This window comes from Brienomyrus brachyistius, chromosome 2, assembly GCF_023856365.1.
Source record: "Brienomyrus brachyistius isolate T26 chromosome 2, BBRACH_0.4, whole genome shotgun sequence".
Taxonomy (NCBI): Eukaryota; Metazoa; Chordata; class Actinopteri; order Osteoglossiformes; family Mormyridae; genus Brienomyrus; species Brienomyrus brachyistius.
In genome coordinates, this window is record NC_064534.1 from 38859614 (window position 1) to 38887448 (window position 27835).

At 44.3% G+C, this 27835-nt stretch overlaps 22 non-coding genes and 1 pseudogene across 22 annotated transcripts; all 23 read left to right on the plus strand.

Moving 5' to 3' along the window:
• The first annotated feature begins 765 nt into the window (after positions 1 to 765).
• Positions 766 to 884, plus strand: LOC125734789 (5S ribosomal RNA). Its single transcript, XR_007394092.1, has one exon. It is a non-coding gene; the product is annotated as a 5S ribosomal RNA (ribosomal RNA).
• Positions 885 to 1964: 1080 nt separating this feature from the next.
• LOC125732621 (5S ribosomal RNA) lies at positions 1965 to 2083 on the plus strand. Its single transcript, XR_007391996.1, has one exon. It is a non-coding gene; the product is annotated as a 5S ribosomal RNA (ribosomal RNA).
• A 1084-nt stretch (positions 2084 to 3167) lies between these two features.
• Positions 3168 to 3286, plus strand: LOC125733695 (5S ribosomal RNA). Its single transcript, XR_007393032.1, has one exon. It is a non-coding gene; the product is annotated as a 5S ribosomal RNA (ribosomal RNA).
• A 1094-nt stretch (positions 3287 to 4380) lies between these two features.
• LOC125736858 (5S ribosomal RNA) lies at positions 4381 to 4499 on the plus strand. The gene has a single exon (XR_007396126.1). It is a non-coding gene; the product is annotated as a 5S ribosomal RNA (ribosomal RNA).
• A 1086-nt stretch (positions 4500 to 5585) lies between these two features.
• On the plus strand, positions 5586 to 5704 carry LOC125733084 (5S ribosomal RNA). The gene has a single exon (XR_007392442.1). It is a non-coding gene; the product is annotated as a 5S ribosomal RNA (ribosomal RNA).
• Positions 5705 to 6779: 1075 nt separating this feature from the next.
• LOC125733028 (5S ribosomal RNA) lies at positions 6780 to 6898 on the plus strand. The gene has a single exon (XR_007392386.1). It is a non-coding gene; the product is annotated as a 5S ribosomal RNA (ribosomal RNA).
• Positions 6899 to 7970: 1072 nt separating this feature from the next.
• LOC125735302 (5S ribosomal RNA) lies at positions 7971 to 8089 on the plus strand. The gene has a single exon (XR_007394599.1). It is a non-coding gene; the product is annotated as a 5S ribosomal RNA (ribosomal RNA).
• A 1080-nt stretch (positions 8090 to 9169) lies between these two features.
• On the plus strand, positions 9170 to 9288 carry LOC125734850 (5S ribosomal RNA). The gene has a single exon (XR_007394153.1). It is a non-coding gene; the product is annotated as a 5S ribosomal RNA (ribosomal RNA).
• A 1077-nt stretch (positions 9289 to 10365) lies between these two features.
• Positions 10366 to 10484, plus strand: LOC125732824 (5S ribosomal RNA). Its single transcript, XR_007392190.1, has one exon. It is a non-coding gene; the product is annotated as a 5S ribosomal RNA (ribosomal RNA).
• Positions 10485 to 11559: 1075 nt separating this feature from the next.
• LOC125732622 (5S ribosomal RNA) lies at positions 11560 to 11678 on the plus strand. The gene has a single exon (XR_007391997.1). It is a non-coding gene; the product is annotated as a 5S ribosomal RNA (ribosomal RNA).
• Positions 11679 to 12754: 1076 nt separating this feature from the next.
• LOC125734851 (5S ribosomal RNA) lies at positions 12755 to 12873 on the plus strand. Its single transcript, XR_007394154.1, has one exon. It is a non-coding gene; the product is annotated as a 5S ribosomal RNA (ribosomal RNA).
• A 1076-nt stretch (positions 12874 to 13949) lies between these two features.
• On the plus strand, positions 13950 to 14068 carry LOC125734724 (5S ribosomal RNA). The gene has a single exon (XR_007394027.1). It is a non-coding gene; the product is annotated as a 5S ribosomal RNA (ribosomal RNA).
• Positions 14069 to 15146: 1078 nt separating this feature from the next.
• On the plus strand, positions 15147 to 15265 carry LOC125734218 (5S ribosomal RNA). The gene has a single exon (XR_007393540.1). It is a non-coding gene; the product is annotated as a 5S ribosomal RNA (ribosomal RNA).
• Positions 15266 to 16343: 1078 nt separating this feature from the next.
• Positions 16344 to 16462, plus strand: LOC125735316 (5S ribosomal RNA). Its single transcript, XR_007394614.1, has one exon. It is a non-coding gene; the product is annotated as a 5S ribosomal RNA (ribosomal RNA).
• Positions 16463 to 17539: 1077 nt separating this feature from the next.
• LOC125735504 (5S ribosomal RNA) lies at positions 17540 to 17658 on the plus strand. The gene has a single exon (XR_007394799.1). It is a non-coding gene; the product is annotated as a 5S ribosomal RNA (ribosomal RNA).
• Positions 17659 to 18741: 1083 nt separating this feature from the next.
• LOC125732982 (5S ribosomal RNA) lies at positions 18742 to 18860 on the plus strand. Its single transcript, XR_007392342.1, has one exon. It is a non-coding gene; the product is annotated as a 5S ribosomal RNA (ribosomal RNA).
• A 1076-nt stretch (positions 18861 to 19936) lies between these two features.
• LOC125735505 (5S ribosomal RNA) lies at positions 19937 to 20055 on the plus strand. Its single transcript, XR_007394800.1, has one exon. It is a non-coding gene; the product is annotated as a 5S ribosomal RNA (ribosomal RNA).
• A 1077-nt stretch (positions 20056 to 21132) lies between these two features.
• On the plus strand, positions 21133 to 21251 carry LOC125735507 (5S ribosomal RNA). The gene has a single exon (XR_007394802.1). It is a non-coding gene; the product is annotated as a 5S ribosomal RNA (ribosomal RNA).
• Positions 21252 to 22327: 1076 nt separating this feature from the next.
• LOC125735508 (5S ribosomal RNA) lies at positions 22328 to 22446 on the plus strand. Its single transcript, XR_007394803.1, has one exon. It is a non-coding gene; the product is annotated as a 5S ribosomal RNA (ribosomal RNA).
• Positions 22447 to 23522: 1076 nt separating this feature from the next.
• On the plus strand, positions 23523 to 23641 carry LOC125735509 (5S ribosomal RNA). The gene has a single exon (XR_007394804.1). It is a non-coding gene; the product is annotated as a 5S ribosomal RNA (ribosomal RNA).
• Positions 23642 to 24718: 1077 nt separating this feature from the next.
• Positions 24719 to 24832, plus strand: LOC125731501 (5S ribosomal RNA; annotated as a pseudogene).
• Positions 24833 to 25908: 1076 nt separating this feature from the next.
• LOC125736690 (5S ribosomal RNA) lies at positions 25909 to 26027 on the plus strand. The gene has a single exon (XR_007395964.1). It is a non-coding gene; the product is annotated as a 5S ribosomal RNA (ribosomal RNA).
• Positions 26028 to 27102: 1075 nt separating this feature from the next.
• LOC125735510 (5S ribosomal RNA) lies at positions 27103 to 27221 on the plus strand. The gene has a single exon (XR_007394805.1). It is a non-coding gene; the product is annotated as a 5S ribosomal RNA (ribosomal RNA).
• The last annotated feature ends 614 nt before the right edge of the window (positions 27222 to 27835 follow it).

Genomic DNA, 27835 nt, shown 5'->3' on the forward strand with positions numbered 1-27835 from the left:
ATTCCTCTTCAACTGACCGCTTTGTTTTCTATGCAAAAACCACTTCGCCACAGAAGACTCGATATTATTGGCATAGCAAGTTCTGCTCTTCTCCTTTCAAAACTTGCTAAAAGCTGTATTTAAAAGAACAGATTGGCCGGGGTAATTCACACCCTTCAATGCCAGCTTAATGTTTAGGTTAGTGGGAATCACAGAGGAATTAGGGATGGAAACTTCTTTGCTGGTGGTAGAAGCGGTCTTGTGAATTTTTAGAGAGAAGAGGCCGTCGATGTTTGAATGTAGAAAATTGTTCTGGCTGCAGCCTGCAGTATGGACTTGTTGGTGTGTGTAGCTCCCAGTGTTCTGACAGCGCGACGTTTTGGGGAAGCATGTGATTCAGCAGCTACCAGTGGGCTTCGTGCGGCGGAGATTTTGTGGCTGTTAGCGGAGTTGATAACAGAGGGTCGTTAAGAGAAGCCTGCATGCAGTAGGCAAAGGAGTAATGTTTGCCGGCGGGGGACGTGCGGCGATTAACCTGTGCGGTAGTGAAAAGGAGTTAAAAAGAAGGAAGTGTGCGGATGCGGAAAGAATGGAATAATTGTGGTAGGCTGCCGGCTGAGTAGTTTGGTGAATGTTTGGTGTGGGTCCGGCGCTGCCGATTGGATGGTGGGGCTGCAGTGTGAGTCAGATAAAAAAAAAAAAAAAACCAGGAGTAGGATCCAATGGGACTAATTGGCATGTATAGACGCGTGTAATGCAAAAGGGCTGTTTTTGGTAGCATCTCTCGCTTACGGCCATACCACCCTGAACACGCCCGATCTCGTCTGATCTCGGAAGCCAAGCAGTGTAGGGTCTGGTTAGTACTTGGATGGGAGACCTCCTGGGAATACCAGGTGCTGTAAGCTTTTCTCACTTTTACTTTATACAGGGGGCGCTCCACTTCACGATTAATTTAAATCTATCACTCCCCTTCCATTTTACTATTTTATATATATATATATATTTTTCTCTCATTCATAAAGGCAGCTTTTAGAAACCGTTTTACTCTAAATACTTCCTGGTAATTCTAGGTGCTGTAAGCTGTTCGTGCCTTTATTCCACCAGGGCGCGATCTTCTCACAAACTTGAAGACTGTCACTCCCCATTCACGTTTTACAACTTATTGTTAATGATAAAGAGACAGCTTTTTACACACAGTTTTAAACAAAGTACTGATATTATTCCTCTTCAACCGACCGCTTTGTTTTCTATGCAAAAACCACTTCGCCACAGAAGACTCGATATTATTGGCATAGCAAGTTCTGCTCTTCTCCTTTTAAAACTTGCTAAAAGCTGTATTTAAAAGAACAGATTGGCCGGGGTAATTCACACCCTTCAATGCCAGCTTAATGTTTAGGTTAGTGGGAATCACAGAGGAATTAGGGATGGAAACTTCTTTGCTGGTGGTAGAAGCGGTCTGGTGAATTTTTAGAGAGAAGAGGCCGTCGATGTTTGAATGTAGAAAATTGTTTTGGCTGCAGCCTGCAGTATGGACTTGTTGGTGTGTGTAGCTCCCAGTGTTCTGACAGCGCGACGTTTTGGGGAAGCATGTGATTCAGCAGCTACCAGTGGGCTTCGTGCGGCGGAGATTTTGTGGCTGTTAGCGGAGTTGATAACAGAGGGTCGTTAAGAGAAGCCTGCATGCAGTAGGCAAAGGAGTAATGTTTGCCGGCGGGGGACGTGCGGCGATTAACCTGTGCGGTAGTGAAAAGGAGTTAAAAAGAAGGAAGTGTGCGGATGCGGAAAGAATGGAATAATTGTGGTAGGCTGCCGGCTGAGTAGTTTGGTGAATGTTTGGTGTGGGTCCGGCGCTGCCGATTGGATGGTGGTGCTGCAGTGTGAGTCAGATAAAAAAAAAAAAAAAAACCAGGAGTAGGATCCAATGGGACTAACTGGCATGTATAGACGCGTGTAATGCAAAAGGGCTGTTTTTGGTCGCGTCTCTCGCTTATGGCCATACCACCCTGAACACGCCCGATCTCATCCGATCTCGGAAGCCAAGCAGGGTAGGGTCTGGTTAGTACTTGGATGGGAGACCTCCTGGGAATACCAGGTGCTGTAAGCTTTTCTCACTTTTACTTTATACAGGGGGCGCTCCACTTCACGATAAATTTAAATCTATCACTCCCCTTCCATTTTACTATTTTATATATATATATATTTTTTTTTTTCTCTCATTCATAAAGGCAGCTTTTAGAAACCGTTTTACTCTAAATACTTCCTGGTAATTCTAGGTGCTGTAAGCTGTTCGTGCCTTTATTCCACCAGGGCGCGATCTTCTCACAAACTTGAAGACTGTCACTCCCCATTCACGTTTTACAACTTATTGTTAATGATAAAGAGACAGCTTTTTACACACAGTTTTAAACAAAGTACTGATATTATTCCTCTTCAACTGACCGCTTTGTTTTCTATGCAAAAACCACTTCGCCACAGAAGACTCGATATTATTGGCATAGCAAGTTCTGCTCTTCTCCTTTCAAAACTTGCTAAAAGCTGTATTTAAAAGAACAGATTGGCCGGGGTAATTCATACCCTTCAATGCCAGCTTAATGTTTAGGTTAGTGGGAATCACAGAGGAATTAGGGATGGAAACTTCTTTGCTGGTGGTAGAAGCGGTCTGGTGAATTTTTAGAGAGAAGAGGCCGTCGATGTTTGAATGTAGAAAATTGTTCTGGCTGCAGCCTGCAGTATGGACTTGTTGGTGTGTGTAGCTCCCGTTGTTCTGACAGCGCGACGTTTTGGGGAAGCATGTGATTCAGCAGCTACCAGTGGGCTTCGTGCAGCGGAGATTTTGTGGCTGTTAGCGGAGTTGATAACAGAGGGTCGTTAAGAGAAGCCTGCATGCAGTAGGCAAAGGAGTAATGTTTGCCGGCGGGGGACGTGCAGCGATTAACCTGTGCAGTAGTGAAAAGGAGTTAAAAAGAAGGAAGTGTGCGGATGCGGAAAGAATGGAATAATTGTGGTAGGCTGCCGGCTGAGTAGTTTGGTGAATGTTTGGTGTGGGTCCGGCGCTGCCGATTGGATGGTGGTGCTGCAGTGTGAGTCAGATAAAAAAAAAAAAAAAAAACAGGAGTAGGATCCAATGGGACTAACTGGCATGTATAGACGCGTGTAATGCAAAAGGGCTGTTTTTGGTCACGTCTCTCGCTTATGGCCATACCACCCTGAACACGCCCGATCTCATCCGATCTCGGAAGCCAAGCAGGGTAGGGTTTGGTTAGTACTTGGATGGGAGACCTCCTGGGAATACCAGGTGCTGTAAGCTTTTCTCACTTTTACTTTATACAGGGGGCGCTCCACTTCACGATTAATTTAAATCTATCACTCCCCTTCCATTTTACTATTTTATATATATATATATATATATATATATATATTTTTTTCTCTCATTCATAAAGGCAGCTTTTACACACCATTTTACTTTAAATACTTCCTGGTAATTCTAGGTGCTGTAAGCTGTTCGTGCCTTTATTCCACCAGGGCGCGATCTTCTCACAAACTTGAAGACTGTCACTCCCCATTCACGTTTTACAACTTATTGTTAATGATAAAGAGACAGCTTTTTACACACAGTTTTAAACAAAGTACTGATATTATTCCTCTTCAACTGACCGCTTTGTTTTCTATGCAAAAACCACTTCGCCACAGAAGACTCGATATTATTGGCATAGCAAGTTCTGCTCTTCTCCTTTCAAAACTTGCTAAAAGCTGTATTTAAAAGAACAGATTGGCCGGGGTGATTCACACCCTTCAATGCCAGCTTAATGTTTAGGTTAGTGGGAATCACAGAGGAATTAGGGATGGAAACTTCTTTGCTGGTGGTAGAAGCGGTCTGGTGAATTTTTAGAGAGAAGAGGCCGTCGATGTTTGAATGTAGAAAATAGTTCTGGCTGCAGCCTGCAGTATGGACTTGTTGGTGTGTGTAGCTCCCAGTGTTCTGACAGTGCGACGTTTTGGGGAAGCATGTGATTCAACAGCTACCAGTGGGCTTCGTGCGGCAGAGATTTTGTGGCTGTTAGCGGAGTTGATAACAGAGGGTCGTTAAGAGAAGCCTGCATGCAGTAGGCAAAGGAGTAATCTTTGCCGGCGGGGGACGTGCAGCGATTAACCTGTGCAGTAGTGAAAAGGAGTTAAAAAGAAGGAAGTGTGCGGATGCGGAAAGAATGGAATAATTGTGGTAGGCTGCCGGCTGAGTAGTTTGGTGAATGTTTGGTGTGGGTCCGGCGCTGCCGATTGGATGGTGGGGCTGCAGTGTGAGTCAGATAAAAAAAAAAAAAAAAAAGGAGTAGGATCCAATGGGACTAACTGGCATGTATAGACGCGTGTAATGCAAAAGGGCTGTTTTTGGTCGCATCTCTCGCTTATGGCCATACCACCCTGAACACGCCCAATCTGATCCGATCTCGGAAGCCAAGCAGGGTAGGGTCTGGTTAGTACTTGGATGGGAGACCTCCTGGGAATACCAGGTGCTGTAAGCTTTTCTCACTTTTGCTTTATACAGGGGGCGCTCCACTTCACGATTAATTTAAATCTATCACTCCCCTTCCATTTGACTATTTTATATATATATATATATATATATATATCTCTCATTCATAAAGGCAGCTTTTACACACCGTTTTACTCCAAATACTTCCTGGTAATTCTAGGTGCTGTAAGCTGTTCGTGCCTTTATTCCACCAGGGCGCGATCTTCTCACAAACTTGAAGACTGTCACTCCCCATTCACGTTTTACAACTTATTGTTAATGATAAAGAGACAGCTTTTTACACACAGTTTTAAAGAAAGTACTGATATTATTCCTCTTCAACTGACCGCTTTGTTTTCTATGCAAAAACCACTTCGCCACAGAAGACTCGATATTATTGGCATAGCAAGTTCTGCTCTTCACCTTTCAAAACTTGCTAAAAGCTGTATTTAAAAGAACAGATTGGCCGGGGTAATTCACACCCTTCAATGCCAGCTTAATGTTTAGGTTAGTGGGAATCACAGAGGAATTAGGGATGGAAACTTCTTTGCTGGTGGTAGAAGCGGTCTGGTGAATTTTTAGAGAGAAGAGGCCGTCGATGTTTGAATGTAGAAAATAGTTCTGGCTGCAGCCTGCAGTATGGACTTGTTGGTGTGTGTAGCTCCCAGTGTTCTGACAGCGCGACGTTTTGGGGAAGCATGTGATTCAGCAGCTACCAGTGGGCTTCGTGCGGCGGAGATTTTGTGGCTGTTAGCGGAGTTGATAACAGAGGGTCGTTAAGAGAAGCCTGCATGCAGCAGGCAAAGGAGTAATGTTTGCCGGCGGGGGACGTGCGGCGATTAACCTGTGCGGTAGTGAAAAGGAGTTAAAAAGAAGGAAGTGTGCGGATGCGGAAAGAATGGAATAATTGTGGTAGGCTGCCGGCTGAGTAGTTTGGTGAATGTTTGGTGTGGGTCCGGCGCTGCCGATTGGATGGTGGTGCTGCAGTGTGAGTCAGATAAAAAAAAAAAAAAAAAACAGGAGTATGATCCAATGGGACTAACTGGCATGTATAGACGCGTGTAATGCAAAAGGGCTGTTTTTGGTAGCGTCTCTCGCTTATGGCCATACCACCCTGAACACGCCCGATCTCATCCGATCTCGGAAGCCAAGCAGGGTAGGGTCTGGTTAGTACTTGGATGGGAGACCTCTTGGGAATACCAGGTGCTGTAAGCTTTTCTCACTTTTACTTTATACAGGGGGCGCTCCACTTCACGATTAATTTAAATCTATCACTCCCCTTCCATTTTACTATTTTATATATATATATATTTTTCTCTCATTCATAAAGGCAGCTTTTACACACCATTTTACTTTAAATACTTCCTGGTAATTCTAGGTGCTGTAAGCTGTTCGTGCCTTTATTCCACCAGGGCGCGATCTTCTCACAAACTTGAAGACTGTCACTCTCCATTCACGTTTTACAACTTATTGTTAATGATAAAGAGACAGCTTTTTACACACAGTTTTAAAGAAAGTACTGATATTATTCCTCTTCAACTGACCGCTTTGTTTTCTATGCAAAAACCACTTCGCCACAGAAGACTCGATATTATTGGCATAGCAAGTTCTGCTCTTCTCCTTTCAAAACTTGCTAAAAGCTGTATTTAAAAGAACAGATTGGCCGGGGTAATTCACACCCTTCAATGCCAGCTTAATGTTTAGGTTAGTGGGAATCACAGAGGAATTAGGGATGGAAACTTCTTTGCTGGTGGTAGAAGTGGTCTGGTGAATTTTTAGAGAGAAGAGGCCGTCGATGTTTGATTGTAGAAAATAGTTCTGGCTGCAGCCTGCAGTATGGACTTGTTGGTGTGTGTAGCTCCCAGTGTTCTGACAGCGCGACGTTTTGGGGAAGCATGTGATTCAGCAGCTACCAGTGGGCTTCGTGCGGCGGAGATTTTGTGGCTGTTAGCGGAGTTGATAACAGAGGGTCGTTAAGAGAAGCCTGCATGCAGTAGGCAAAGGAGTAATGTTTGCCGGCGGGGGACGTGCGGCGATTAACCTGTGCGGTAGTGAAAAGGAGTTAAAAAGAAGGAAGTGTGCGGATGCGGAAAGAATGGAATAATTGTGGTAGGCTGCCGGCTGAGTAGTTTGGTGAATGTTTGGTGTGGGTCCGGCGCTGCCGATTGGATGGTGGTGCTGCAGTGTGAGTCAGATAAAAAAAAAAAAAAACAGGAGTAGGATCCAATGGGACTAACTGGCATGTATAGACGCGTGTAATGCAAAAGGGCTGTTTTTGGTCGCATCTCTCGCTTATGGCCATACCACCCTGAACACGCCCGATCTCATCTGATCTCGGAAGCCAAGCAGGGTAGGGTCTGGTTAGTACTTGGATGGGAGACCTCCTGGGAATACCAGGTGCTGTAAGCTTTTCTCACTTTTACTTTATACAGGGGGCGCTCCACTTCACGATTAATTTAAATCTATCACTCCCCTTCCATTTTACTATTTTATATATATATATATATTTCTCTCATTCATAAAGGCAGCTTTTACACACCGTTTTACTCCAAATACTTCCTGGTAATTCTAGGTGCTGTAAGCTGTTCGTGCCTTTATTCCAGCAGGGCACGATCTTCTCACAAACTTGAAGACTGTTTCTCCCCATTCACGTTTTACAACTTATTGTTAATGATAAAGAGACAGCTTTTTACACACAGTTTTAAACAAAGTACTGATATTATTCCTCTTCAACTGACCGCTTTGTTTTCTATGCAAAAACCACTTCGCCACAGAAGACTCGATATTATTGGCATAGCAAGTTCTGCTCTTCTCCTTTCAAAACTTGCTAAAAGCTGTATTTAAAAGAACAGATTGGCCGGGGTAATTCACACCCTTCAATACCAGCTTAATGTTTAGGTTAGTGGGAATCACAGAGGAATTAGGGATGGAAACTTCTTTGCTGGTGGTAGAAGCGGTCTGGTGAATTTTTAGAGAGAAGAGGCCGTCGATGTTTGAATGTAGAAAATTGTTCTGGCTGCAGCCTGCAGTATGGACTTGGTGTGTGTAGCTCCCAGTGTTCTGACAGCGCGACGTTTTGGGGAAGCATGTGATTCAGCAGCTACCAGTGGGCTTCGTGCGGCGGAGATTTTGTGGCTGTTAGCGGAGTTGATAACAGAGGGTCGTTAAGAGAAGCCTGCATGCAGTAGGCAAAGGAGTAATGTTTGCCGGCGGGGGACGTGCGGCGATTAACCTGTGCGGTAGTGAAAAGGAGTTAAAAAGAAGGAAGTGTGCGGATGCGGAAAGAATGGAATAATTGTGGTAGGCTGCCGGCTGAGTAGTTTGGTGAATGTTTGGTGTGGGTCCGGCGCTGCCGATTGGATGGTGGTGCTGCAGTGTGAGTCAGATAAAAAAAAAAAAAACCAGGAGTAGGATCCAATGGGACTAACTGGCATGTATAGACGTGTGTAATGCAAAAGGGCTGTTTTTGGTCGCATCTCTCGCTTATGGCCATACCACCCTGAACACGCCCGATCTCATCCGATCTCGGAAGCCAAGCAGGGTAGGGTCTGGTTAGTACTTGGATGTGAGACCTCCTGGGAATACCAGGTGCTGTAAGCTTTTCTCACTTTTACTTTATACAGGGGGCGCTCCACTTCACGATTAATTTAAATCTATCACTCCCCTTCCATTTTACTATTTTATATATATATATATATTTTTCTCTCATTCATAAAGGCAGCTTTTACACACCGTTTTACTCCAAATACTTCCTCGTAATTCTAGGTGCTGTAAGCTGTTCGTGCCTTTATTCCTCCAGGGCGCGATCTTCTCACAAACTTGAAGACTGTTTCTCCCCATTCACGTTTTACAACTTATTGTTAATGATAAAGAGACAGCTTTTTACACACAGTTTTAAACAAAGTACTGATATTATTCCTCTTCAACTGACCGCTTTGTTTTCTATGCAAAAACCACTTCGCCACAGAAGACTCCATATTATTGGCATAGCAAGTTCTGCTCTTCTCCTTTCAAAACTTGCTAAAAGCTGTATTTAAAAGAACAGATTGGCCGGGGTAATTCACACCCTTCAATGCCAGCTTAATGTTTAGGTTAGTGGGAATCACAGAGGAATTAGGGATGGAAACTTCTTTGCTGGTGGTAGAAGCGGTCTGGTGAATTTTTAGAGAGAAGAGGCCGTCGATGTTTGAATGTAGAAAATTGTTCTGGCTGCAGCCTGCAGTATGGACTTGTTGGTGTGTGTAGCTCCCAGTGTTCTGACAGCGCGACGTTTTGGGGAAGCATGTGATTCAGCAGCTACCAGTGGGCTTCGTGCGGCGGAGATTTTGTGGCTGTTAGCGGAGTTGATAACAGAGGGTCGTTAAGAGAAGCCTGCATGCAGTAGGCAAAGGAGTAATGTTTGCCGGCGGGGGACGTGCGGCGATTAACCTGTGCGGTAGTGAAAAGGAGTTAAAAAGAAGGAAGTGTGCGGATGCGGAAAGAATGGAATAATTGTGCTAGGCTGCCGGCTGAGTAGTTTGGTGAATGTTTGGTGTGGGTCCGGCGCTGCCGATTGGATGGTGGTGCTGCAGTGTGAGTCAGATAAAAAAAAAATAAAAAAACAGGAGTATGATCCAATGGGACTAACTGGCATGTATAGACGCGTGTAATGCAAAAGGGCTGTTTTTGGTCGCATCTCTAGCTTATGGCCATACCACCCTGAACACGCCCGATCTCATCCGATCTCGGAAGCCAAGCAGGGTAGAGTCTGGTTAGTACTTGGATGGGAGACCTCCTGGGAATACCAGGTGCTGTAAGCTTTTCTCACTTTTACTTAATACAGGGGGCGCTCCACTTCATGATTAATTTAAATCTATCACTCCCCTTCCATTTTACTATTTTATATATATATATATTTTTCTCTCATTCATAAAGGCAGCTTTTACACACCATTTTACTTTAAATACTTCCTGGTAATTCTAGGTGCTGTAAGCTGTTCGTGCCTTTATTCCACCAGGGCGCGATCTTCTCACAAACTTGAAGACTGTCACTCCCCATTCACGTTTTACAACTTATTGTTAATGATAAAGAGACAGCTTTTTACACACAGTTTTAAACAAAGTACTGATATTATTCCTCTTCAACTGACCGCTTTGTTTTCTATGCAAAAACCACTTCACCACAGAAGACTCGATATTATTGGCATAGCAAGTTCTGCTCTTCTCCTTTCAAAACTTGCTAAAAGCTGTATTTAAAAGAACAGATTGGCTGGGGTAATTCACACCCTTCAATGTCAGCTTAATGTTTAGGTTAGTGGGAATCACAGAGGAATTAGGGATGGAAACTTCTTTGCTGGTGGTAGAAGCGGTCTGGTGAATTTTTAGAGAGAAGAGGCCGTCGATGTTTGAATGTAGAAAATAGTTCTGGCTGCAGCCTGCAGTATGGACTTGTTGGTGTGTGTAGCTCCCAGTGTTCTGACAGCGCGACGTTTTGGGGAAGCATGTGATTCAGCAGCTACCAGTGGGCTTCGTGTGGCAGAGATTTTGTGGCTGTTAGCGGAGTTGATAACAGAGGGTCGTTAAGAGAAGCCTGCATGCAGTAGGCAAAGGAGTAATGTTTGCCGGCGGGGGACGTGCGGCGATTATCCTGTGCGGTAGTGAAAAGGAGTTAAAAAGAAGGAAGTGTGCGGATACGGAAAGAATGGAATAATTGTGGTAGGCTGCCGGCTGAGTAGTTTGGTGAATGTTTGGTGTGGGTCCGGCGCTGCCGATTGGATGGTGGTGCTGCAGTGTCAGTCAGATAAAAAAAAAAAAAAAACCAGGAGTATGATCCAATGGGGCTAACTGGCATGTATAGACGCGTGTAATGCAAAAGGGCTGTTTTTGGTCACGTCGCTCGCTTATGGCCATACCACCCTGAACACGCCCGATCTCATCCGATCTCGGAAGCCAAGCAGGGTAGGGTCTGGTTAGTACTTGGATGGGAGACCTCCTGGGAATTCCAGGTGCTGTAAGCTTTTCTCACTTTTACTTTATACAGGGGGCGCTCCACTTCACAATTAATTTAAATCTATCACTCCCCTTCCATTTTACTATTTTATATATATATATATTTTTCTCTCATTCATAAAGGCAGCTTTTACACACCATTTTACTTTAAATACTTCCTGGTAATTCTAGGTGCTGTAAGCTGTTCGTGCCTTTATTCCACCAGGGCGCGATCTTCTCACAAACTTGAAGACTGTCACTCCCCATTCACGTTTTACAACTTATTGTTAATGATAAAGAGACAGCTTTTTACACACAGTTTTAAACAAAGTACTGATATTATTCCTCTTCAACTGACCGCTTTGTTTTCTATGCAAAAACCACTTCGCCACAGAAGACTCGATATTATTGGCATAGCAAGTTCTGCTCTTCTCCTTTCAAAACTTGCTAAAAGCTGTATTTAAAAGAACAGATTGGCCGGGGTAATTCACACCCTTCAATACCAGCTTAATGTTTAGGTTAGTGGGAATCACAGAGGAATTAGGGATGGAAACTTCTTTGCTGGTGGTAGAAGCGGTCTGGTGAATTTTTAGAGAGAAGAGGCCGTCGATGTTTGAATGTAGAAAATAGTTCTGGCTGCAGCCTGCAGTATGGACTTGTTGGTGTGTGTAGCTCACAGTGTTCTGACAGCGCGACGTTTTGGGGAAGCATGTGATTCAGCAGCTACCAGTGGGCTTCGTGCGGCGGAGATTTTGTGGCTGTTAGCGGAGTTGATAACAGAGGGTCGTTAAGAGAAGCCTGCATGCAGTAGGCAAAGGAGTAATGTTTGCCGGCGGGGGACGTGCGGCGATTAACCTGTGCGGTAGTGAAAAGGAGTTAAAAAGAAGTAAGTGTGCGGATGCGGAAAGAATGGAATAATTGTGGTAGGCTGCCGGCTGAGTAGTTTGGTGAATGTTTGGTGTGGGTCCGGCACTGCCGATTGGATGGTGGTGCTGCAGTGTGAGTCAGATAAAAAAAAAAAAAACCAGGAGTAGGATCCAATGGGACTAACTGGCATGTATAGACGTGTGTAATGCAAAAGGGCTGTTTTTGGTTGCATCTCTCGCTTATGGCCATACCACCCTGAACACGCCCGATCTCATCCGATCTCGGAAGCCAAGCAGGGTAGGGTCTGGTTAGTACTTGGATGGGAGACCTCCTGGGAATACCAGGTGCTGTAAGCTTTTCTCACTTTTACTTTATACAGGGGGCGCTCCACTTCACGATTAATTTAAATCTATCACTCCCCTTCCATTTTACTATTTTATATATATATATATATTTCTGTCATTCATAAAGGCAGCTTTTACACACCGTTTTACTCCAAATACTTCCTGGTAATTCTAGGTGCTGTAAGCTGTTCGTGCCTTTATTCCACCAGGGCGCGATCTTCTCACAAACTTGAAGACTGTTTCTCCCCATTCACGTTTTACAACTTATTGTTCATGATAAAGAGACAGCTTTTTACACACAGTTTTAAACAAAGTACTGATATTATTCCTCTTCAACTGACCGCTTTGTTTTCTATGCAAAAACCACTTCGCCACAGAAGACTCGATATTATTGGCATAGCAAGTTCTGCTCTTCTCCTTTCAAAACTTGCTAAAAGCTGTATTTAAAAGAACAGATTGGCCGGGGTAATTCACACCCTTCAATACCAGCTTAATGTTTAGGTTAGTGGGAATCACAGAGGAATTAGGGATGGAAACTTCTTTGCTGGTGGTAGAAGCGGTCTGGTGAATTTTTAGAGAGAAGAGGCCGTCGATGTTTGAATGTAGAAAATTGTTCTGGCTGCAGCCTGCAGTATGGACTTGTTGGTGTGTGTAGCTCCCAGTGTTCTGACAGCGCGACGTTTTGGGGAAGCATGTGATTCAGCAGCTACCAGTGGGCTTCGTGCGGCGGAGATTTTGTGGCTGTTAGCGGAGTTGATAACACAGGGTCGTTAAGAGAAGCCTGCATGCAGTAGGCAAAGGAGTAATGTTTGCCGGCGGGGGACGTGCGGCGATTAACCTGTGCGGTAGTGAAAAGGAGTTAAAAAGAAGGAAGTGTGCGGATGCGGAAAGAATGGAATAATTGTGGTAGGCTGCCGGCTGAGTAGTTTGGTGAATGTTTGGTGTGGGTCCGGCGCTGCCGATTGGATGGTGGTGCTGCAGTGTGAGTCAGATAAAAAAAAAAAAAAAACAGGAGTATGATCCAATGGGACTAACTGGCATGTATAGACGCGTGTAATGCAAAAGGGCTGTTTTTGGTAGCGTCTCTCGCTTATGGCCATACCACCCTGAACACGCCCGATCTCATCCGATCTCGGAAGCCAAGCAGGGTAGAGTCTGGTTAGTACTTGGATGGGAGACCTCCTGGGAATACCAGGTGCTGTAAGCTTTTCTCACTTTTACTTTATACAGGGGGCGCTCCACTTCATGATTAATTTAAATCTATCACTCCCCTTCCATTTTACTATTTTATTTATATATATATTTTTCTCTCATTCATAAAGGCAGCTTTTACACACCATTTTACTTTAAATACTTCCTGGTAATTCTAGGTGCTGTAAGCTGTTCGTGCCTTTATTCCACCAGGGCGCGATCTTCTCACAAACTTGAAGACTGTCACTCCCCATTCACGTTTTGCAACTTATTGTTAATGATAAAGAGACAGCTTTTTACACACAGTTTTAAACAAAGTACTGATATTATTCCTCTTCAACTGACCTCTTTGTTTTCTATGCAAAAACCACTTCGCCACAGAAGACTCGATATTATTGGCATAGCAAGTTCTGCTCTTCTCCTTTCAAAACTTGCTAAAAGCTGTATTTAAAAGAACAGATTGGCCGGGGTAATTCACACCCTTCAATGCCAGCTTAATGTTTAGGTTAGTGGGAATCACAGAGGAATTAGGGATGGAAACTTCTTTGCTGGTGGTAGAAGCGGTCTGGTGAATTTTTAGAGAGAAGAGGCCGTCGATGTTTGAATGTAGAAAATTGTTCTGGCTGCAGCCTGCAGTATGGACTTGTTGGTGTGTGTAGCTCCCAGTGTTCTGACAGCGCGACGTTTTGGGGAAGCATGTGATTCAGCAGCTACCAGTGGGCTTCGTGCGGCGGAGATTTTGTGGCTGTTAGCGGAGTTGATAACAGAGGGTCGTTAAGAGAAGCCTACATGCAGTAGGCAAAGGAGTAATGTTTGCCGGCGGGGGACGTGCGGCGATTAACCTGTGCGGTAGTGAAAAGGAGTTAAAAAGAAGGAAGTGTGCGGATGCGGAAAGAATGGAATAATTGTGGTAGGCTGCTGGCTGAGTAGTTTGGTGAATGTTTGGTGTGGGTCCGGCGCTGCCGATTGGATGGTGGTGCTGCAGTGTGAGTCAGATAAAAAAAAAAAAAAACCAGGAGTAGGATCCAATGGGACTAACTGGCATGTAGAGAGGCGTGTAATGCAAAAGGGCTGTTTTGGGTAGCGTCTCTCGCTTACGGCCATACCACCCTGAACACGCCCGATCTCGTCTGATCTCAGAAGCCAAGCAGGGTAGGGTCTGGTTAGTACTTGGATGGGAGACCACCTGGGAATACCAGGTGCTGTAAGCCTTTCTCACTTTTACTTTATACAGGGGGCGCTCCACTTCACGATTAATTTAAATCTATCACTCCCCTTCCATTTTACTATTTTATATATATATTTTTTTTTTTCTCTCATTCATAAAGGCAGCTTTTAGAAACCGTTTTACTCTAAATACTTCCTGGTAATTCTAGGTGCTGTAAGCTGTTCGTGCCTTTATTCCACCAGGGCGCGATCTTCTCACAAACTTGAAGACTGTCACTCCCCATTCACGTTTTACAACTTATTGTTAATGATAAAGAGACAGCTTTTTACACACAGTTTTAAACAAAGTACTGATATTATTCCTCTTCAACTGACCGCTTTGTTTTCTATGCAAAAACCACTTCGCCACAGAAGACTCGATATTATTGGCATAGCAAGTTCTGCTCTTCTCCTTTCAAAACTTGCTAAAAGCTGTATTTAAAAGAACAGATTGGCCGGGGTAATTCACACCCTTCAATGCCAGCTTAATATTTAGGTTAGTGGGAATCACAGAGGAATTAGGGATGGAAACTTCTTTGCTGGTGGTAGAAGCGGTCTGGTGAATTTTTAGAGAGAAGAGGCCGTCGATGTTTGAATGTAGAAAATTGTTCTGGCTGCAGCCTGCAGTATGGACTTGTTGGTGTGTGTAGCTCCCAGTGTTCTGACAGCGCGACGTTTTGGGGAAGCATGTGATTCAGCAGCTACCAGTGGGCTTCGTGCGGCGGAGATTTTGTGGCTGTTAGCGGAGTTGATAACAGAGGGTCGTTAAGAGAAGCCTACATGCAGTAGGCAAAGGAGTAATGTTTGCCGGCGGGGGACGTGCGGCGATTAACCTGTGCGGTAGTGAAAAGGAGTTAAAAAGAAGGAAGTGTGCGGATGCGGAAAGAATGGAATAATTGTGGTAGGCTGCCGGCTGAGTAGTTTGGTGAATGTTTGGTGTGGGTCCGGCGCTGCCGATTGGATGGTGGGGCTGCAGTGTGAGTCAGATAAAAAAAAAAAAAAACCAGGAGTAGGATCCAATGGGACTAACTGGCATGTATAGACGCGTGTAATGCAAAAGGGCTGTTTTTGGTACCATCTCTCGCTTACGGCCATACCACCCTGAACACGCCCGATCTCGTCTGATCTCGGAAGCCAAGCAGGGTAGGGTCTGGTTAGTACTTGGATGGGAGACCACCTGGGAATACTAGGTGCTGTAAGCTTTTCTCACTTTTACTTTATACAGGGGGCGCTCCACTTCACGATTAATTTAAATCTATCACTCCCCTTCCATTTTACTATTTTATATATATATATTTTTTTTTCTCTCATTCATAAAGGCAGCTTTTAGAAACCGTTTTACTCTAAATACTTCCTGGTAATTCTAGGTGCTGTAAGCTGTTCGTGCCTTTATTCCACCAGGACGCGATCTTCTCACCAACTTGAAGACTGTCACTCCCCATTCACGTTTTACAACTTATTGTTAATGATAAAGAGACAGCTTTTTACACACAGTTTTAAACAAAGTACTGATATTATTCCTCTTCAACTGACCGCTTTGTTTTCTATGCAAAAACCACTTCGCCACAGAAGACTCGATATTATTGGCATAGCAAGTTCTGCTCTTCTCCTTTCAAAACTTGCTAAAAGCTGTATTTAAAAGAACAGATTGGCCGGGGTAATTCACACCCTTCAATGCCAGCTTAATATTTAGGTTAGTGGGAATCACAGAGGAATTAGGGATGGAAACTTCTTTGCTGGTGGTAGAAGCGGTCTGGTGAATTTTTAGAGAGAAGAGGCCGTCGATGTTTGAATGTAGAAAATTGTTCTGGCTGCAGCCTGCAGTATGGACTTGTTGGTGTGTGTAGCTCCCAGTGTTCTGACAGCGCGACGTTTTGGGGAAGCATGTGATTCAGCAGCTACCAGTGGGCTTCGTGCGGCGGAGATTTTGTGGCTGTTAGCGGAGTTGATAACAGAGGGTCGTTAAGAGAAGCCTACATGCAGTAGGCAAAGGAGTAATGTTTGCCGGCGGGGGACGTGCGGCGATTAACCTGTGCGGTAGTGAAAAGGAGTTAAAAAGAAGGAAGTGTGCGGATGCGGAAAGAATGGAATAATTGTGGTAGGCTGCCGGCTGAGTAGTTTGGTGAATGTTTGGTGTGGGTCCGGCGCTGCCGATTGGATGGTGGGGCTGCAGTGTGAGTCAGATAAAAAAAAAAAAAAACCAGGAGTAGGATCCAATGGGACTAACTGGCATGTATAGACGCGTGTAATGCAAAAGGGCTGTTTTTGGTACCATCTCTCGCTTACGGCCATACCACCCTGAACACGCCCGATCTCGTCTGATCTCGGAAGCCAAGCAGGGTAGGATCTGGTTAGTACTTGGATGGGAGACCACCTGGGAATACTAGGTGCTGTAAGCTTTTCTCACTTTTACTTTATACAGGGGGCGCTCCACTTCACGATTAATTTAAATCTATCACTCCCCTTCCATTTTACTATTTTATATATATATATTTTTTTTTCTCTCATTCATAAAGGCAGCTTTTAGAAACCGTTTTACTCTAAATACTTCCTGGTAATTCTAGGTGCTGTAAGCTGTTCGTGCCTTTATTCCACCAGGACGCGATCTTCTCACCAACTTGAAGACTGTCACTCCCCATTCACGTTTTACAACTTATTGTTAATGATAAAGAGACAGCTTTTTACACACAGTTTTAAACAAAGTACTGATATTATTCCTCTTCAACTGACCGCTTTGTTTTCTATGCAAAAACCACTTCGCCACAGAAGACTCGATATTATTGGCATAGCAAGTTCTGCTCTTCTCCTTTCAAAACTTGCTAAAAGCTGTATTTAAAAGAACAGATTGGCCGGGGTAATTCACACCCTTCAATGCCAGCTTAATATTTAGGTTAGTGGGAATCACAGAGGAATTAGGGATGGAAACTTCTTTGCTGGTGGTAGAAGCGGTCTGGTGAATTTTTAGAGAGAAGAGGCCGTCGATGTTTGAATGTAGAAAATTGTTCTGGCTGCAGCCTGCAGTATGGACTTGTTGGTGTGTGTAGCTCCCAGTGTTCTGACAGCGCGACGTTTTGGGGAAGCATGTGATTCAGCAGCTACCAGTGGGCTTCGTGCGGCGGAGATTTTGTGGCTGTTAGCGGAGTTGATAACAGAGGGTCGTTAAGAGAAGCCTACATGCAGTAGGCAAAGGAGTAATGTTTGCCGGCGGGGGACGTGCGGCGATTAACCTGTGCGGTAGTGAAAAGGAGTTAAAAAGAAGGAAGTGTGCGGATGCGGAAAGAATGGAATAATTGTGGTAGGCTGCCGGCTGAGTAGTTTGGTGAATGTTTGGTGTGGGTCCGGCGCTGCCGATTGGATGGTGGGGCTGCAGTGTGAGTCAGATAAAAAAAAAAAAAACCAGGAGTAGGATCCAATGGGACTAACTGGCATGTATAGACGCGTGTAATGCAAAAGGGCTGTTTTTGGTAGCATCTCTCGCTTACGGCCATACCACCCTGAACACGCCCGATCTCATCTGATCTTGGAAGCTAAACAGGTTAGGGTCTGGTTAGTACTTGGATGGGAGACCTCCTGGGAATACCAGGTGCTGTAAGCTTTTCTCACTTTTACTTTATACAGGGGGTGCTCCACTTCACGATTAATTTAAATCTATCACTCCCCTTCCATTTTACTATTTTATATATATATATATATTTTTTTTTTCTCTCATTCATAAAGGCAGCTTTTAGAAACCGTTTTACTCTAAATACTTCCTGGTAATTCTAGGTGCTGTAAGCTGTTCGTGCCTTTATTCCACCAGGGCGCGATCTTCTCACAAACTTGAAGACTGTCACTCCCCATTCACGTTTTACAACTTATTGTTAATGATAAAGAGACAGCTTTTTACACACAGTTTTAAAGAAAGTACTGATATTATTCCTCTTCAACTGACCGCTTTGTTTTCTATGCAAAAACCACTTCGCCACAGAAGACTCGATATTATTGGCATAGCAAGTTCTGCTCTTCTCCTTTCAAAACTTGCTAAAAGCTGTATTTAAAAGAACAGATTGGCCGGGGTAATTCACAACCTTCAATGCCAGCTTAATGTTTAGGTTAGTGGGAATCACAGAGGAATTAGGGATGGAAACTTCTTTGCTGGTGGTAGAAGCGGTCTGGTGAATTTTTAGAGAGAAGAGGCCGTCGATGTTTGAATGTAGAAAATTGTTCTGGCTGCAGCCTGCAGTATGGACTTGTTGGTCTGTGTAGCTCCCAGTGTTCTGACAGCGCGACGTTTTGGGGAAGCATGTGATTCAGCAGCTACCAGTGGGCTTCGTGCGGCGGAGATTTTGTGGCTGTTAGCGGAGTTGATAACAGAGGGTCGTTAAAAGAAGCCTACATGCAGTAGGCAAAGGAGTAATGTTTGCCGGCGGGGGACGTGCGGCGATTAACCTGTGCGGTAGTGAAAAGGAGTTAACAAGAAGGAAGTGTGCGGATGCGGAAAGAATGGAATAATTGTGGTAGGCTGCCGGCTGAGTAGTTTGGTGAATGTTTGGTGTGGGTCCGGCGCTGCCGATTGGATGGTGGGGCTGCAGTGTGAGTCAGATAAAAAAAAAAAAAAACCAGGAGTAGGATCCAATGGGACTAACTGGCATGTATAGACGCGTGTAATGCAAAAGGGCTGTTTTTGGTACCATCTCTCGCTTACGGCCATACCACCCTGAACACGCCCGATCTCGTCTGATCTCGGAAGCCAAGCAGGGTAGGGTCTGGTTAGTACTTGGATGGGAGACCACCTGGGAATACCAGGTGCTGTAAGCTTTTCTCACTTTTACTTTATACAGGGGGCGCTCCACTTCACGATTAATTTAAATCTATCACTCCCCTTCCATTTTACTATTTTATATATATTTTTTTTTTTTCTCTCATTCATAAAGGCAGCTTTTAGAAGCCGTTTTACTCTAAATACTTCCTGGTAATTCTAGGTGCTGTAAGCTGTTCGTGCCTTTATTCCACCAGGGCGCAATCTTCTCACCAACTTGAAGACTTTCACTCCCCATTCACGTTTTACAACTTATTGTTAATGATAAAGAGACAGCTTTTTACACACAGTTTTAAACAAAGTACTGATATTATTCCTCTTCAACTGACCGCTTTGTTTTCTATGCAAAAACCACTTCGCCACAGAAGACTCGATATTATTGGCATAGCAAGTTCTGCTCTTCTCCTTTCAAAACTTGCTAAAAGCTGTATTTAAAAGAACAGATTGGCCGGGGTAATTCACACCCTTCAATGCCAGCTTAATATTTAGGTTAGTGGGAATCACAGAGGAATTAGGGATGGAAACTTCTTTGCTGGTGGTAGAAGCGGTCTGGTGAATTTTTAGAGAGAAGAGGCCGTCGATGTTTGAATGTAGAAAATTGTTCTGGCTGCAGCCTGCAGTATGGACTTGTTGGTGTGTGTAGCTCCCAGTGTTCTGACAGCGCGACGTTTTGGGGAAGCATGTGATTCAGCAGCTACCAGTGGGCTTCGTGCGGCGGAGATTTTGTGGCTGTTAGCGGAGTTGATAACAGAGGGTCGTTAAGAGAAGCCTACATGCAGTAGGCAAAGGAGTAATGTTTGCCGGCGGGGGACGTGCGGCGATTAACCTGTGCGGTAGTGAAAAGGAGTTAAAAAGAAGGAAGTGTGCGGATGCGGAAAGAATGGAATAATTGTGGTAGGCTGCCGGCTGAGTAGTTTGGTGAATGTTTGGTGTGGGTCCGGCGCTGCCGATTGGATGGTGGGGCTGCAGTGTGAGTCAGATAAAAAAAAAAAAAACCAGGAGTAGGATCCAATGGGACTAACTGGCATGTATAGACGCGTGTAATGCAAAAGGGCTGTTTTTGGTAGCATCTCTCGCTTACGGCCATACCACCCTGAACACGCCCGATCTCATCTGATCTTGGAAGCTAAACAGGTTAGGGTCTGGTTAGTACTTGGATGGGAGACCTCCTGGGAATACCAGGTGCTGTAAGCTTTTCTCACTTTTACTTTGTACAGGGGGCGCTCCACTTCACGATTAATTTAAATCTATCACTCCCCTTCCATTTTACTATTTTATATATATATATTTTTTTTTTCTCATTCCTAAAGGCAGCTTTTAGAAACCGTTTTACTCTAAATACTTCCTGGTAATTCTAGGTGCTGTAAGCTGTTCGTGCCTTTATTCCACCAGGGCGCGATCTTCTCACCAACTTGAAGACTGTCACTCCCCATTCACGTTTTACAACTTATTGTTAATGATAAAGAGACAGCTTTTTACACACAGTTTTAAACAAAGTACTGATATTATTCCTCTTCAACTGACCGCTTTGTTTTCTATGCAAAAACCACTTCGCCACAGAAGACTCGATATTATTGGCATAGCAAGTTCTGCTCTTCTCCTTTCAAAACTTGCTAAAAGCTGTATTTAAAAGAACAGATTGGCCGGGGTAATTCACACCCTTCAATGCCAGCTTAATATTTAGGTTAGTGGGAATCACAGAGGAATTAGGGATGGAAACTTCTTTGCTGGTGGTAAAAGCGGTCTGGTGAATTTTTAGAGAGAAGAGGCCGTCGATGTTTGAATGTAGAAAATTGTTCTGGCTGCAGCCTGCAGTATGGACTTGTTGGTGTGTGTAGCTCCCAGTGTTCTGACAGCGCGACGTTTTGGGGAAGCATGTGATTCAGCAGCTACCAGTGGGCTTCGTGCGGCGGAGATTTTGTGGCTGTTAGCGGAGTTGATAACAGAGGGTCGTTAAGAGAAGCCTACATGCAGTAGGCAAAGGAGTAATGTTTGCCGGCGGGGGACGTGCGGCGATTAACCTGTGCGGTAGTAAAAAGGAGTTAAAAAGAAGGAAGTGTGCGGATGCGGAAAGAATGGAATAATTGTGGTAGGCTGCCGGCTGAGTAGTTTGGTGAATGTTTGGTGTGGGTCCGGCGCTGCCGATTGGATGGTGGGGCTGCAGTGTGAGTCAGATAAAAAAAAAAAAAAACCAGGAGTAGGATCCAATGGGACTAACTGGCATGTATAGACGCGTGTAATGCAAAAGGGCTGTTTTTGGTAGCATCTCTCGCTTACGGCCATACCACCCTGAACACGCCCGATCTCATCTGATCTTGGAAGCTAAACAGGTTAGGGTCTGGTTAGTACTTGGATGGGAGACCTCCTGGGAATACCAGGTGCTGTAAGCTTTTCTCACTTTTACTTTGTACAGGGGGCGCTCCACTTCACGATTAATTTAAATCTATCACTCCCCTTCCATTTTACTATTTTATATATATATTTTTTTTTTTTTTCATTCCTAAAGGCAGCTTTTAGAAACCGTTTTACTCTAAATACTTCCTGGTAATTCTAGGTGCTGTAAGCTGTTCGTGCCTTTATTCCACCAGGGCGCGATCTTCTCACCAACTTGAAGACTGTCACTCCCCATTCACGTTTTACAACTTATTGTTAATGATAAAGAGACAGCTTTTTACACACAGTTTTAAACAAAGTACTGATATTATTCCTCTTCAACTGACCGCTTTGTTTTCTATGCAAAAACCACTTCGCCACAGAAGACTCGATATTATTGGCATAGCAAGTTCTGCTCTTCTCCTTTCAAAACTTGCTAAAAGCTGTATTTAAAAGAACAGATTGGCCGGGGTAATTCACACCCTTCAATGCCAGCTTAATATTTAGGTTAGTGGGAATCACAGAGGAATTAGGGATGGAAACTTCTTTGCTGGTGGTAAAAGCGGTCTGGTGAATTTTTAGAGAGAAGAGGCCGTCGATGTTTGAATGTAGAAAATTGTTCTGGCTGCAGCCTGCAGTATGGACTTGTTGGTGTGTGTAGCTCCCAGTGTTCTGACAGCGCGACGTTTTGGGGAAGCATGTGATTCAGCAGCTACCAGTGGGCTTCGTGCGGCGGAGATTTTGTGGCTGTTAGCGGAGTTGATAACAGAGGGTCGTTAAGAGAAGCCTACATGCAGTAGACGAAGGAGTAATGTTTGCCGGCGGGGGACGTGCGGCGATTAACCTGTGCGGTAGTGAAAAGGAGTTAAAAAGAAGGAAGTGTGCGGATGCGGAAAGAATGGAATAATTGTGGTAGGCTGCCGGCTGAGTAGTTTGGTGAATGTTTGGTGTGGGTCCGGCGCTGCCGATTGGATGGTGGGGCTGCAGTGTGAGTCAGATAAAAAAAAAAAAAACCAGGAGTAGGATCCAATGGGACTAACTGGCATGTATAGACGCGTGTAATGCAAAAGGGCTGTTTTTGGTAGCATCTCTCGCTTACGGCCATACCACCCTGAACACGCCCGATCTCATCTGATCTTGGAAGCTAAACAGGTTAGGGTCTGGTTAGTACTTGGATGGGAGACCTCCTGGGAATACCAGGTGCTGTAAGCTTTTCTCACTTTTACTTTGTACAGGGGGCGCTCCACTTCACGATTAATTTAAATCTATCACTCCCCTTCCATTTTACTATTTTATATATATATATATTTTTTTTCTCATTCCTAAAGGCAGCTTTTAGAAACCGTTTTACTCTAAATACTTCCTGGTAATTCTAGGTGCTGTAAGCTGTTCGTGCCTTTATTCCACCAGGGCGCGATCTTCTCACCAACTTGAAGACTGTCACTCCCCATTCACGTTTTACAACTTATTGTTAATGATAAAGAGACAGCTTTTTACACACAGTTTTAAACAAAGTACTGATATTATTCCTCTTCAACTGACCGCTTTGTTTTCTATGCAAAAACCACTTCGCCACAGAAGACTCGATATTATTGGCATAGCAAGTTCTGCTCTTCTCCTTTCAAAACTTGCTAAAAGCTGTATTTAAAAGAACAGATTGGCCGGGGTAATTCACACCCTTCAATGCCAGCTTAATATTTAGGTTAGTGGGAATCACAGAGGAATTAGGGATGGAAACTTCTTTGCTGGTGGTAAAAGCGGTCTGGTGAATTTTTAGAGAGAAGAGGCCGTCGATGTTTGAATGTAGAAAATTGTTCTGGCTGCAGCCTGCAGTATGGACTTGTTGGTGTGTGTAGCTCCCAGTGTTCTGACAGCGCGACGTTTTGGGGAAGCATGTGATTCAGCAGCTACCAGTGGGATTCGTGCGGCGGAGATTTTGTGGCTGTTAGCGGAGTTGATAACAGAGGGTCGTTAAGAGAAGCCTACATGCAGTAGACAAAGGAGTAATGTTTGCCGGCGGGGGACGTGCGGCGATTAACCTGTGCGGTAGTGAAAAGGAGTTAAAAAGAAGGAAGTGTGCGGATGCGGAAAGAATGGAATAATTGTGGTAGGCTGCCGGCTGAGTAGTTTGGTGAATGTTTGGTGTGGGTCCGGCGCTGCCGATTGGATGGTGGGGCTGCAGTGTGAGTCAGATAAAAAAAAAAAAAACCAGGAGTAGGATCCAATGGGACTAACTGGCATGTATAGACGCGTGTAATGCAAAAGGGCTGTTTTTGGTAGCATCTCTCGCTTACGGCCATACCACCCTGAACACGCCCGATCTCATCTGATCTTGGAAGCTAAACAGGTTAGGGTCTGGTTAGTACTTGGATGGGAGACCTCCTGGGAATACCAGGTGCTGTAAGCTTTTCTCACTTTTACTTTATACAGGGGGCGCTCCACTTCACGATTAATTTAAATCTATCACTCCCCTTCCATTTTACTATTTTATATATATATATATTTTTTTCTCTCATTCATAAAGGCAGCTTTTAGAAACCGTTTTACTCTAAATACTTCCTGGTAATTCTAGGTGCTGTAAGCTGTTCGTGCCTTTATTCCACCAGGGCGCGATCTTCTCACAAACTTGAAGACTGTCACTCCCCATTCACGTTTTACAACTTATTGTTAATGATAAAGAGACAGCTTTTTACACACAGTTTTAAACAAAGTACTGATATTATTCCTCTTCAACTGACCGCTTTGTTTTCTATGCAAAAACCACTTCGCCACAGAAGACTCGATATTATTGGCATAGCAAGTTCTGCTCTTCTCCTTTCAAAACTTGCTAAAAGCTGTATTTAAAAGAACAGATTGGCCGGGGTAATTCACACCCTTCAATGCCAGCTTAATGTTTAGGTTAGTGGGAATCACAGAGGAATTAGGGATGGAAACTTCTTTGCTGGTGGTAGAAGCGGTCTGGTGAATTTTTAGAGAGAAGAGGCCGTCGATGTTTGAATGTAGAAAATTGTTCTGGCTGCAGCCTGCAGTATGGACTTGTTGGTGTGTGTAGCTCCCAGTGTTCTGACAGCGCGACGTTTTGGGGAAGCATGTGATTCAGCAGCTACCAGTGGGCTTCGTGCGGCGGAGATTTTGTGGCTGTTAGCGGAGTTGATAACAGAGGGTCGTTAAGAGAAGCCTGCATGCTGTAGGCAAAGGAGTAATGTTTGCCGGCGGGGGACGTGCGGCGATTAACCTGTGCGGTAGTGAAAAGGAGTTAAAAAGAAGGAAGTGTGCGGATGCGGAATGAATGGAATAATTGTGGTAGGCTGCCGGCTGAGTAGTTTGGTGAATGTTTGGTGTGGGTCCGGCGCTGCCGATTGGATGGTGGGGCTGCAGTGTGAGTCAGATAAAAAAAAAAAAAACCAGGAGTAGGATCCAATGGGACTAACTGGCATGTATAGACGCGTGTAATGCAAAAGGGCTGTTTTTGGTAGCAACTCTCGCTTACGGCCATACCACCCTGAACACGCCCGATCTCATCTGATCTCGGAAGCTGGGTAGGGTCTGGTTAGTACTTGGATGGGAGACCACCTGGGAATACCAGGTGCTGTAAGCTTTTCTCACTTTTACTTTATACAGGGGGCGCTCCACTTCACGATTAATTTAAATCTATCACTCCCCTTCCATTTTACTATTTTATATATATATTTTTTTTTTTTCTCTCATTCCTAAAGGCAGCTTTTAGAAACCGTTTTACTCTAAATACTTCCTGGTAATTCTAGGTGCTTTAAGCTGTTCGTGCCTTTATTCCACCAGTGCGCGATCTTCTCACAAACTTGAAGACTGTCACTCCCCATTCACGTTTTACAACTTATTGTTAATGATAAAGAGACAGCTTTTTACACACAGTTTTAAACAAAGTACTGATATTATTCCTCTTCAACTGACCGCTTTGTTTTCTATGCAAAAACCACTTCGCCACAGAAGACTCGATATTATTGGCATAGCAAGTTCTGCTCTTCTCCTTTCAAAACTTGCTAAAAGCTGTATTTAAAAGAACAGATTGGCCGGGGTAATTCACACCCTTCAATGCCAGCTTAATGTTTAGGTTAGTGGGAATCACAGAGGAATTAGGGATGGAAACTTCTTTGCTGGTGGTAGAAGCGGTCTGGTGAATTTTTAGAGAGAAGAGGCCGTCGATGTTTGAATGTAGAAAATTGTTCTGGCTGCAGCCTGCAGTATGGACTTGTTGGTGTGTGTAGCTCCCAGTGTTCTGACAGCGCGACGTTTTGGGGAAGCATGTGATTCAGCAGCTACCAGTGGGCTTTGTGCAGCGGAGATTTTGTGGCTGTTAGCGGAGTTGATAACAGAGGGTCGTTAAGAGAAGCCTACATGCAGTAGGCAAAGGAGTAATGTTTGCTGGCGGGGGACGTGCGGCGATTAACCTGTGCGGTAGTGAAAAGGAGTTAAAAAGAAGGAAGTGTGCGGATGCGGAAAGAATGGAATAATTGTGGTAGGCTGCCGGCTGAGTAGTTTGGTGAATGTTTGGTGTGGGTCCGGCGCTGCCGATTGGATGGTGGGGCTGCAGTGTGAGTCAGATAAAAAAAAAAAAACAGGAGTAGGATCCAATGGGACTAACTGGCATGTATAGAGGCGTGTAATGCAAAAGGGCTGTTTTTGGGAGTTTTTCTCGCTCACGGCCATACCACCCTGAACACGCCCGATCTCGTCTGATCTCGGAAGCCAAGCAGGGTAGGGTGTGGTTAGTACTTGGATGGGAGACCACCTGGGAATACCAGGTGCTGTAAGCTTTTCTCACTTTTACTTTATACAGGGGGCGCTCCACTTCACGATTAATTTAAATCTATCACTCCCCTTCCATTTTACTATTTTATATATATATATTTTTTTTCTCTCATTCATAAAGGCAGCTTTTAGAAGCCGTTTTACTCTAAATACTTCCTGGTAATTCCAGGTGCTGTAAGCTGTTCATGCCTTTATTCCACCAGGGCGCGATCTTCTCACCAACTTGAAGACTGTCACTCCCCATTCACGTTTTACAACTTATTGTTAATGATAAAGAGACAGCTTTTTACACACAGTTTTAAACAAAGTACTGATATTATTCCTCTTCAACTGACCGCTTTGTTTTCTATGCAAAAACCACTTCGCCACAGAAGACTCGATATTATTGGCATAGCAAGTTCTGCTCTTCTCCTTTCAAAACTTGCTAAAAGCTGTATTTAAAAGAACAGATTGGCCGGGGTAATTCACACCCTTCAATGCCAGCTTAATATTTAGGTTAGTGGGAATCACAGAGGAATTAGGGATGGAAACTTCTTTGCTGGTGGTAGAAGCGGTCTGGTGAATTTTTAGAGAGAAGAGGCCGTCGATGTTTGAATGTAGAAAATTGTTCTGGCTGCAGCCTGCAGTATGGACTTGTTGGTGTGTGTAGCTCCCAGTGTTCTGACAGCGCGACGTTTTGGGGAAGCATGTGATTCAGCAGCTACCAGTGGGCTTCGTGCGGCGGAGATTTTGTGGCTGTTAGCGGAGTTGATAACAGAGGGTCGTTAAGAGAAGCCTACATGCAGTAGGCAAAGGAGTAATGTTTGCCGGCGGGGGACGTGCGGCGATTAACCTGTGCGGTAGTGAAAAGGAGTTAAAAAGAAGGAAGTGTGCGGATGCGGAAAGAATGGAATAATTGTGGTAGGCTGCCGGCTGAGTAGTTTGGTGAATGTTTGGTGTGGGTCCGGCGCTGCCGATTGGATGGTGGGGCTGCAGTGTGAGTCAGATAAAAAAAAAAAAACCAGGAGTAGGATCCAATGGGACTAACTGGCATGTATAGACGCGTGTAATGCAAAAGGGCTGTTTTTGGTAGCATCTCTCGCTTACGGCCATACCACCCTGAACACGCCCGATCTCATCTGATCTTGGAAGCTAAACAGGTTAGGGTCTGGTTAGTACTTGGATGGGAGACCTCCTGGGAATACCAGGTGCTGTAAGCTTTTCTCACTTTTACTTTATACAGGGGGCGCTCCACTTCACGATTAATTTAAATCTATCACTCCCCTTCCATTTTACTATTTTATATATATATTTTTTTTTTCTCTCATTCATAAAGGCAGCTTTTAGAAGCCGTTTTACTCTAAATACTTCCTGGTAATTCCAGGTGCTGTAAGCTGTTCGTGCCTTTATTCCACCAGGGCGCGATCTTCTCACCAACTTGAAGACTGTCACTCCCCATTCACGTTTTACAACTTATTGTTAATGATAAAGAGACAGCTTTTTACACACAGTTTTAAACAAAGTACTGATATTATTCCTCTTCAACTGACCGCTTTGTTTTCTATGCAAAAACCACTTCGCCACAGAAGACTCGATATTATTGGCATAGCAAGTTCTGCTCTTCTCCTTTCAAAACTTGCTAAAAGCTGTATTTAAAAGAACAGATTGGCCGGGGTAATTCACACCCTTCAATGCCAGCTTAATATTTAGGTTAGTGGGAATCACAGAGGAATTAGGGATGGAAACTTCTTTGCTGGTGGTAGAAGCGGTCTGGTGAATTTTTAGAGAGAAGAGGCCGTCGATGTTTGAATGTAGAAAATTGTTCTGGCTGCAG